The sequence below is a fragment of the Scyliorhinus canicula genome, chromosome 2 (genome assembly GCF_902713615.1).
Source record: "Scyliorhinus canicula chromosome 2, sScyCan1.1, whole genome shotgun sequence".
In the NCBI taxonomy this organism is placed as follows: Eukaryota; Metazoa; Chordata; class Chondrichthyes; order Carcharhiniformes; family Scyliorhinidae; genus Scyliorhinus; species Scyliorhinus canicula.
Window position 1 is genome coordinate 3,019,168 of NC_052147.1, and position 10,733 is coordinate 3,029,900.

At 45.1% G+C, this 10,733-nt stretch overlaps 1 pseudogene; it reads right to left on the minus strand.

Moving 5' to 3' along the window:
* Window positions 1-8,073: 8,073 nt before the first annotated feature.
* Window positions 8,074-8,614, minus strand: LOC119979533 (annotated as a pseudogene).
* Between the last annotated feature and the right edge of the window lie 2,119 nt (window positions 8,615-10,733).

Genomic DNA, 10,733 nt, shown 5'->3' on the forward strand with positions numbered 1-10,733 from the left:
GGTGGATTGGCCACGCTAAAATTGCCCCTTAATTGGAAAAAATAATTGGGTACTCTAAATTTAAAAAAAAGATAACTGGAATAAACATACTACTAACACTAACTAATAATTATTGAGCTACTGCAAAATACATCTATCCACCAACACGGCTTACTCCCGAGGCACAGAGTCACATGGTAGGTTTACACTGCCACCTGCTGGTCGGATGTTATATACATTATTATATACAAGATTGCTTCTGCATATCATCACAATGTCCGACATTCTGGGCGCAGGGTAGCTCTGAGTCCGGAGGTGGCGATATTTGGCGTGTCGGAAGATCCATTCCACTTGCTCGTACAGAGAAATGTTGTAATGTGTCCTCGTGGTGGAAGCTGTATTGTTCTTGTACATTTTGCAGCTGAATTCATTTATGCAGCATTAAGTTTTAGGAAATTTTCTTTTGGTGCTGATGTCTTCTTCCACAGGCATGGATTGCTTTTCAGTATCCCAACCAAGAAACCTTTTCGCATGGAGTGTTAAAGCTGTTCACCAGGGATGGCCAACAGACCTACCCAGTGTCTTCATCCAACTCCCTTTTAAATAAAACCTTGCATTTTCCCCGGAGATGTGCTGGATGAGAATGAGGGGGAGGCAGTGGCGTAGTGCTATTGTCACTGGACTAGTAATCCAGAGATTATATTACAGGATCAATGTAGCTCAATTGGCTGGACAGCTGGTTTGTGATGCAGAGCTAGGCCAACATCACGGGTTCAATTCCTGTACCAGCTGATGTTATTCTCAATCTTGCCCCTCGCCTGAGGTGTGGTGACCCTCAGTTAAGTCACCACCAGTCACCTCTCCCCTTCAAAGGGGAAAGCAGCCTATGGTCATCTGGGACTGTGGTGATTTTAATTCTTCCAGAGGTCCAGGGGAATGCTCTGGTGATCCGGGTTTGAATCCGAACATGGGGAATAAATTAAATAAAATACCTGGAACTAAAAGTCTAATGATGACCATGAAACCATAGTCGATTGTGGTAAAAACCCATCTGGTTGATTAAATGTCCTTCAGGGAAGGAAATCTGTCACCTACCTACATGTGACTCCAGATCCACAGCAGTGTGGTTGGTTCTCCAATGTCCTCAGGGATGGGTAATAAATGCTGGCCCAGCCAGCAATGTCCAATCAGCAGGTCTGGAAAGGAGGAGCAGTGTTTTGGGGAAGATGTTGATTGAAGCCTTGGATGATCGTTCCACTGCTAATGGAACTCTGAAGTTAACAGCAGCAGCTATTGGCCTGGACCAGAGCAACCAACTCCGTGCAGGGGTGAATGCAGATGATTCAGGGCAGTTCTGGGTGGTACTGTTGCCCAGTAAAGCACAGGGAATTCTGGCCTGACATTTCACATCTGCAAATTTGTAAGGGGAGTGAACTTGTTTGAACTGTCCTTATTCGTCCAGCCCCCTCCCCCCCGAGCGAACTGGTGATTGTCACAGATCGGTGACCACACTGACGCCCACTCCAGTCTCATGTGCTGCCTCCATTGCCCCCACACCCTCAGGGCTGCCACCACCACTGGGCTTGTGGAGTACCGAGCCGGCGAGAATGACAGAGGTGCCGTTAACAAAGCCTTCAAACCCGCGCCCTTACAGGATGCCGCCTCTACCCGCTCCCACACCGACCCCTCCCCCCACTACCTAACCATCGGAATATTAGCCATCCAGTAGTAATTAATAAAAATAGTCGTGGGGAGAGTCTCGTCCCTCGGCACAGGCTAAACATTCTGATCAAACCCAGTTTGTCCTCACATTCGCGACCCGTGCCTGATATAGCAATCAGACCCAATCCACGAATCCCTGCTTGAACCCAAATCTTCCCAGGGCATCCCACAGTTACCTCCACTCCACCCGATCAAAGGCCTTCTCTGCATCATGGACACCACCACCGCGACCTCGCTTCCCTCCGCAGACATCATTATCACATTTGGGAGCTGTCTTATATTCAACGTCAGGTGTTGTCCCTTCACAAATCCCGTCTGGTCCTCCCCTATTACCCCCGGAACACAATCCTCTACGCGTGTGGCCAGGATATTTGCCTGCAATTTCACATCCACATTTAGCAGGGAGATCGGCCTTTCCCGCTTCAGAATAAGGGAAATCGATGCCTGCGATAACGTTGGGGAGAGCACTCACAACTCCTTCGACTCATTAAAAACCTTTACCAGGAGCCGCCCCAACAGCCCGGAAAACCTTTTTGTGGAATTCGACCGGGTATCCGTCTGGTCCTGGGGCTATACCCGATTGCATTGCCCCCAATCCATCTACAACCTCCCCAAGACCGATTGGGGCTCCCAAATCCTCAGCCAACTCCTCATCTATCCTCGGGAACTCCAGCGCCCCCCCCCAAAAATTGCTTCATACCCTCCTCCCCGGCTGGGGGGTTTCCGATTTATACAATTTACCATAAAACTCTCGAAACACGTCGTTCATCCCCGCTGGATCCAGAACCGCCCCCCCCCCCCCCCCCCCCCCCCCGCATCCTTTACTTTCCCAATCTCTCTCACTGCCTTCTGTTTCCTCAGCTGGTGTGCCAGCATCCTGCTGGCTTTTTCCCCGTATTCATACACCACCCCCTTTACCCTCCTCAGCTGTCCCTCTGCCTTGCCTGTGGACTGGAGCCCAAATTCTAGCTGCAGTATCTGACGCTCTTTCAGAAGCCCGTCATCCGGAGACTCCGCATACCTCCTGTCCACCTGTAAAATGTCGCCTACCAGTCTGTCCAACTGTTCTGCTAATGACTAGGTCAGGGCTAATGTGACTCTTCCTTTGCTTCTGTAGCCTGTTTGAAGATTCAGAGCACTTGTTGTAGCCTGCACCAATTAGTAAGGGCAGACTGGTTCCCTGATGGACTTGCACACTGCTTCGCTCAGCTATTGAATAGTTAGAACACTTAACGTGATGTACCTAATATGGACAAAGGAACTTTGTACGGCAATTATTGGTATTTCGCACCAAGAGAATCTTGTAACATCAAAGAAGGCCATTTGGCCCATTGTGCTTCTGCTGGCCTTTTGAAGACGCTATACAATTAGTCCCATAACCCTGCAAATGTTTTACCTTTCAACTCCTTATCCAATTCCCTTTTGAAAGTTATTGAATCTGCAGCGTGTTCCAGATCATCGGGGATCGCTGTGGCAATATTTTCCCCGTATCTCCCCTTTGATTCATTTTCTCGTTTTAACCATGTCCTCTGGTTATCATTCCTCTTCACTGGAAACAGTTTTTCCTGCCTCCCAAAACCCTTTGTGACTATGAACAGATCTATGAAATGTCCCCCAAAGCTCTGCTCCAATGAGTCCAGTCTCTGCACAATAATCAATGTTGGCAGTGAATACTTGATGCAGGTCTTTTAATTATCATTAAAGTGCCCCCAAGTGTTTCTATAGCATTATAATGTAGTGAGCTGCTATTGGTCATGTTGCGCAACTTCTCCTCATCTATCTTTAGACCTCATTCTGCTGGGGGGGGTCTGATTAATAGCTCTATTTTCCACTCTGTCAGTTAATGTTAAGTCAGGTAGGTAGGTGCCTTAGTGATGTAAATCTATTTTACGGTAGAGGTGGATCCCGAATCTCCAAATCAGCTCTGAGTAAGTCCAGCAATGATTCAAAGGGATGATACTTGGGACAAAGGAACTAAGTTCTCAAGGCGAGTCTGGGTCCCTTGAAGAGGGGGATGAATTGATTAAGGTCTGCAAAGTAATGAAGATGATTGACAGAAAGGGGGTGATTCTTCTTTTGAACAGGGTGAGGACTTAGTTTAAGGAAGGGACAATACCATTTGGGAATATCTTTTGAAATTAGATGGTGGAGTTAGATGAAGGGGGTGTGAGTTCAAACTGGGGGATGGTAAAGATGGGAAGTTCTGCTTTGCACAGATCGATATGAGGAACGGATGTGGAGACAAACAATTGGATTGTTAAATCTTTCCCATTATGGGGCATCATTGCCACGGGGTGGGATATACCCACCCTTATTCCAGGGATTCCCATTATCCTAGGTTTTCCCACTCCTATTATACTGGGATAATAAATTAATCCCTGAGTGTAAATCCCTGGGATAAGAGTGGGAGCTCTTGGATGAGAGTGTGAATTCCTGGGATAAGAGTGGGAATCCCTGGGATAGTCACTGGGAATTCCTGGGATAAGAGTGCTAATCCCTGGGATAGTGAATGGGAATCCCTGGGATAGAGAATGGGAATCCCTGGGATGATGAGTGGGAATTCTGGGATGATGAGTGGGAATTCCTGGGATAGTGAATGGGCATTCCGGGATAATGAGTGGGAATTCCAGGATATTGAGTGGGAATTCTGGGATAGTGAGTGGGAATTCTTGGATAATGAATGGGAATTCCGGCATAGTGAGTGGGAATTCCGGGACAATGATCGGGAATTCCGGGTAACGAGCAGGACATCTGGGTTAATGAGCGGGAATTCTGGGGTAGTGTGTGGGAATTCTGGGTAGTGAGTGGGAATTCTGGGATAAGTAGTGGGCCGAATCTCGAATAATGATGAGTCAGAATACAGGAGGGATATTGAGAACCTAGTGGAGTGGTGCAGTGACAACAATCTCTCCCTCAATGCCAGCAAAACTAAAGAGCTGGTCATTGACTTCAGGAAGCAAAGTACTGTACACACCCCTGTCAGCATCAACGGGGCTGAGGTGGAGATGGTTAGCAGTTTCAAATTCCTAGGGGTGCACATCTCCAAAAATCTGTCCTGGTCCACCTACGTCGACGCTACCACCAAGAAAACACAACAGCGCCTATACTTCCTCAGGAAACTAAGGAAATTTGGAATGTCCACATTAACCCTTACCAACTTTTACAGATGCACTATAGAAAGCATCCTATCTGGCTGCATCACAGCCTGGTATGGCAACTGCTCGGCCCGGGACCGCAAGGAACTTCAGAGAGTCGTGAACACCGCCCAGTCCATCACACAAACCTGCCTCCCATCCATTGACTCCATCTACACCTCCTGCTGCCTGGGGAAAGCGGGCAGCATAATCAAAGACCCCTCCCACCCGGCTTACTCACTCATCCAACTTCTTCCATCGGGCAGGAGATACAGAAGTCTGAGAACACGCACAAACAGACTCAGAAACAGCTTCTTCCCCATTGTTACCAGACTCCTAAATGACTACCTTCTGGACTGCCCCCATTAACAGTACAACCTGTATGCTTCACCCGATGCTGGTGTTGTGTAGTTACATTGTATATCTTGTGTTGCCCTATTATGTATTTTCTTTATTCACTTTTGTTCCCATGTACTTAATGATCTGTTGAGCTGCTCGCAGAAAAATATTTTTCACTGTACCTCGGTACACGTGACAATAAACAAATCCAATCCAATCCATAATGAGCGGGAATTCCGGGATAGTGAGCAGGAATTCCAGGGATAATGAGCGGTAATTCCAGTATAGTGAGTGGGAATTTCAGGATAGTGGGTGGGAATTCTGGAAAGTGAGTGGGAATTCCAGGATAGTGAGTGGGAATTCCGTCATAATGATCGGAAATTTCAGCATAATGAGAGGGAATTCCGGGACAGTGAGAGGAAATTCTGGGTTAACGAGTGGGAATTCTGGAATAGTGAGTAGGAATTCCAGGAAAATGAGTGGGAATTCCATGATAGTGAATGAGAATCCCTGGGATAGAGAGAGGGATTTTGGGATAGTGAATGTGAATTCTGGGATAGTGAGTGGGAATACCGGGTTTTGAGTGGGAATTCTGGGATAATGAGTGGGAATTCCAGGTTAATGACTGGCAATTCTGGGGTAGTGAGTGGGAATTCCAGGGTAGTGAGTGGGAATTCTGGGATAGTGAGCGGGAATTCCGGGGTAGTGAGTGGGAATTCTGGGATCATGAGCAGGAATTCCAGGATAATGAGCGGCAATTCCGGGATAGTGAGTGGGAACACTAGTGTTTTGTGTTTAAGCAAAGGAGATTACAATGGGATGAGAGAAGAACGAGCTAAGGTAGACTGGGAGCAAAGACTTTATGGTGAAACAGTTGAGGAACAGTGGAGAACCTTCCAAGCGATTTTTCATAGTGCTCAGCAATGGTTTATACCAACAAAAAGGAAGGACGGTAGAAAGAGGGAAAATCCACCATGGATATCTAAGGAAGTAAGGGAGAGTATCAAATTGAAGGAAAAGGCATACAAAGTGGCAAAGATTAGTGGGAGACTAGAGGACTGGGAAATCTTTAGGGGGCAACAGAAAGCTACTAAAAAAAACTATAAAGAAGAGTAAAATAGATTATGAGTAAACTTGCTCAGAATATAAAAACAGATAGTAAAAGTTTCTACAAATATATAAAACAAAAATGGGAGATGAGGAAATGGCTGAGGAACTGAACAGATTTTTTGGGTCAGTCTTCACAGTGGAAGACACAAATAACATGCCAGTGACTGATAGAAATGAGGCTATGACAGGTGAGGACCTTGGGAGAATTGTTATCACTAAGGAGGTAGTGATGGGCAAGCTAATGGGGCTAAAGGTAGACAAGTCTCCTGGCCCTGATGGAATGCATCCCAGAGTGCTAAAAGAGATGGCTAAGGAAATTGCAAATGCACTAGTGATAATTTACCAAAATTCACTAGACTCTAGGGTGGTCCCGGTGGATTGGAAATTAGCAAACGTGACACCACTGTTTAAAAAAGGAGGTAGGCAGAAAGCAGGAAATTATGGGCCAGTTGGGTTAACTTTGGTAGTAGGGAAGATGCTGGAATCTATCATTAAGGAAGAAATAGCGAGGCATCTGGATAGAAATTGTCCCATTGGACAGACGCAGCATGGGTTCATAAAGGGCAGGCCGTGCCTAACTAATTTAGTGGAATTTTTTGAGGGACATTACCAGTGCGGTAGATAACAGGGAGCCAACGGATGTGGTATATCTGGATTTCCAGAAAGCTTTTGACAAGGTGCCACACAAAAGGTTGCTGCATAAGATAAAGATGCATGGCATTAAGGGTAAAGTAATAGCATGGATAGAGGATTGGTTAATTAATAGAAAGCAAAGAGTGGGGATTAATGGGTGTTTCTCTGGTTGGCAATCAGTAGCTAGTGGTGTCCCTCAGGGTATAGTGTTGGGCCCACAATTGTTCACAATTTACATAGATTATTTGGAGTTGGGGATCAAGTGCAATGTGTCCAAGTTTGCAGACGACACTAAGATGAGTGGTAAAGCAAAAAGTGCAGAGGATACCAGAAGTCTGCAGAGGGATTTGGATAGGTTAAGTGAATGGGCTAGGGTCTAGCAGATGGAATACAATGTTGACAAATGTGAGGTTATCCATTTTGGTAGGAATAACAGCAAAAGGGATTATTATTTAAATGATAAAATATATATATATTTTTTTAAGTTATGTTAAATTCTTTAATTTCTGAGACTGTTATATCCATACATCTAATATCTTAAACACTTTTTTCAACAAAATAGGCTTTTAATGGAAACGATGGTTGTTTAAGAGTTGTGGTGATACCCGCTGCTTTAAAATGTGGCGTTGTACAAACATGAATGTCAAAAAAGTCCTGGATACACCAAATAGTTATACATGTAGCTTGCATCCACATTACAGCAAACGCAGGTTTGTGGTCCAAAATACATCAGCCGTGTTCAGCATTTACTAGAGACAGCACAAAGGAAAGATTGGCTCCGAAAGCAAGATAAATCCCATTGGCAGATGAAGACCAGAAAACAATATTGCACTGATCGTTCCAACCTTTGTGTTTTGACTCTAATAAATAGTCCTGAGCTTTAATACTATTGCGAAGGGACAATAATTTAAAGGCGAAACCTGCAGCAAGTGTCTGTGTGATGTGCATATTCACAGCTTTAGCTAAATGTGCCACATTGGTCTCAACAGTACTAATTTCAATAGATAATTCCTGACGACAAAGATTCTACTGTGTATACAGTGGTTACACGCAAGATTATTTGTGTTATCATACAACTTTGTCCAACAAAAACAATTAGTATTGGCTTACATTTACAGTATTAAGATTAATTGCTTTTTAAATGGGATTTATTTTCCCAGTACTTTGAGATCTACAAGATGCGCCTAGAAAAAAAATACTACAGTGGAGAATGAAGTAAGCTTGAATAGTGGGAGGTACAATTCCAGATTAATTGCTGTAACTTTGTCCTTCTGGGGGCTGAGCGAGTTTTCCGTTTTCTTTACACATCATTTAACGCCGAAGTTCCGTCAGAACAGCTTTGATACTATATGAATTCTGCCATTTAGCTAGGACTGATATGCTTTTTGGATCCACCGTTTCATTGGAACTAATTACTCCATTCATATTTATTTTTGTTACAAATCTAACATGTGGTGCTGCCTCTGGATATCTAGGACCACAGTCTATTTTAAGGCTGTACATGCGGTGTTCATAAATTGTTCTTGCGGGTCCAATAATCATCCCTATCCACCTTGGAAGTGTCATATCTTCATCATCTTCATGTCCCCAACTTACTGTCCCATCACTTGCCCCCTTCTGGCCATCTTCTAGCTCTTCCAAAAGACGGAAATTGCGTGGAACTGTTACAGTCTTACTCCCGGTGGTCGCCATCTTGTGTCGCTCTAAATGATAAAATATTAATAAATGCCGCTGTACTGGGTATGCTAGTGCTTGAGTCGCAAAAGTTGGTTTACAGGTGCAACAGGTGATTAAGAAGGCAAATGGAAATTTGTCCTTCATTGCTAGAGGGATGGAGTTTAAGACTAGGGAGGTTATGCTGTAATTGTATAAGGTGTTAGTGAGGCCACACCTGGAGTATTGTGTTCAGTTTTGGTCTCCTTACCCGAGAAAGGATGTACTGGCGCTGGAGGGTGTGCAGAGGAGATTCACTAGGTTAATCCCAGAGTTGAAGGGGTTGGATTACAAGGAGAGGTTGAGTAGACTGGGACTGTACTCGTTGGAATTTAGAAGGATGCGGGGGGGGGGGGGGGGGCGGAATCTTATAGAAACATATAAAATTATGAAGGGAATAGATAGGATAGATGCGGACAGGTTGTTTCCACTGGCGGGTGAAAGCAGAACAAGGGGGCATAGCCTCAAAATAAGGGGAAGTAGATTTAGAACTGAGTTTAGGAGGAACTTCTTCACCCAAAGGGTTGTGAATCTATGCAATTCCTTGTCCAGTGAAGCAGTTGAGGCTCCTTCATTAAATGTTTTTACGGTAAAGACAGATAGTATTTTGAAGAATAAAGGGATTAAGGGTTATGGTGTTCGGGCCGGAAAGTGGAGCTGAGTCCACAAAAGATCAGCCATGATCTCATTGAATAGCAAACAGGCTCGAGCGGCCAGATGGCCTACTCCTGCTCCTACTTCTTACGTTCGTATGGAATTCCGGGATAATGAGTATGAATTCCGGGATAGTGGGTGGGAAATCTGTGATAATGAGTGGGAATTCTGGGGAAATAAGCGTGAATTCCAGGATAGTGAGTGGGAATTGAGAGATAGTGATTGGGAATTCCGGGATAATGAGTCGGAATTCTGGGATAATTAGTATGAATTCCGAGATAGTGAGAAGGAATTCCGGGCTAATGAGCGTGAATTCCAGGATAGTGAGTGGGAATTCCGGGAAGATGAGTGGGAATTCCGGGATAGTGAGTGGGAATTCCGAGATAGTGAGTAGGAATTCCAGGTTAGTGAATGGGAATTCCGGCATAGTGAGTGGGAATTCCGAGATGTGAGAAGGAATTCCAGGTTAGTGAGTGGGAATTCCAGGGTAATGAGCGGGAATTCCACGATTGTGAGTGGGAATTCCAGGAAAACCATAGGGAATTCCGGGAAAGTGAGTGGGAATTCCGGAATAGTGAGTGGGAATCCCTGGGATAGAGAGTGGGAATTCCGGGACAGAGAATGGGAATTCTGGGATAATGACTGGGACTTCTGGGGTACTGAGTGGGAATTCCTGGATAATGAGTGGGAATTCCAGGATAGCGAGTGGGAATTCCGGGATAATGAGCGGGAATTCCAGGATAGTGAATGGGAATTTTGAGATATTGAGTGGGACATCCGTGCTACTGAGTGGGAATTCCAGGATAATTAGTATGAATTCCAGGGTTGTGGGAAGAATTCCGGGCTTATGAGTGTTATTTCCAGGATAGTTTTTGGGAATTCCGGGGTAATGAGCGGGAATTCCACGTTTGTGACTGGGAATTCCGGGAAAATCATAGGGAATTCCGGGAAAGTTAGTGGGAAATCCGGAATACTGAGTGGGCCTCCCTGGGATAGAGAATGGGAATTCCGGGACAAAGAATGGGAATTCTGGGATAACGACTGGGACTTATGGGGTACTGAGTGGGAATTCCTGGATAATGAGTGGGAATTCCAGGATAGTGAGCGGGAATTACAGGATAGTCAGCGGGAATTCCGGGATAGTGAGTGGGAATTATATAATGAGCAGGAATCCAAGGATAATTAGTGGGAATTCCGGGATGGTGGGTAAGAAATCCGGGATAATGAGCGGGAATTCCAGGATAGTGAATGGGAATTCTGAGATATTGAGTGGGACATCAGTGCTAATGAGTGGGAATTCTGGGATAATGAGCAGGAATTCCGGGATAATGAGTGGAAAGTCCGGGAAAAAGAGTGGGAATTCCAGGATAATGAGCAGGAATTCCGGGATAATGAGCAGAAATTCCGGGATAATGAGTGGAAAGTCCGGGAAAAAGAGTGGGAATTCTG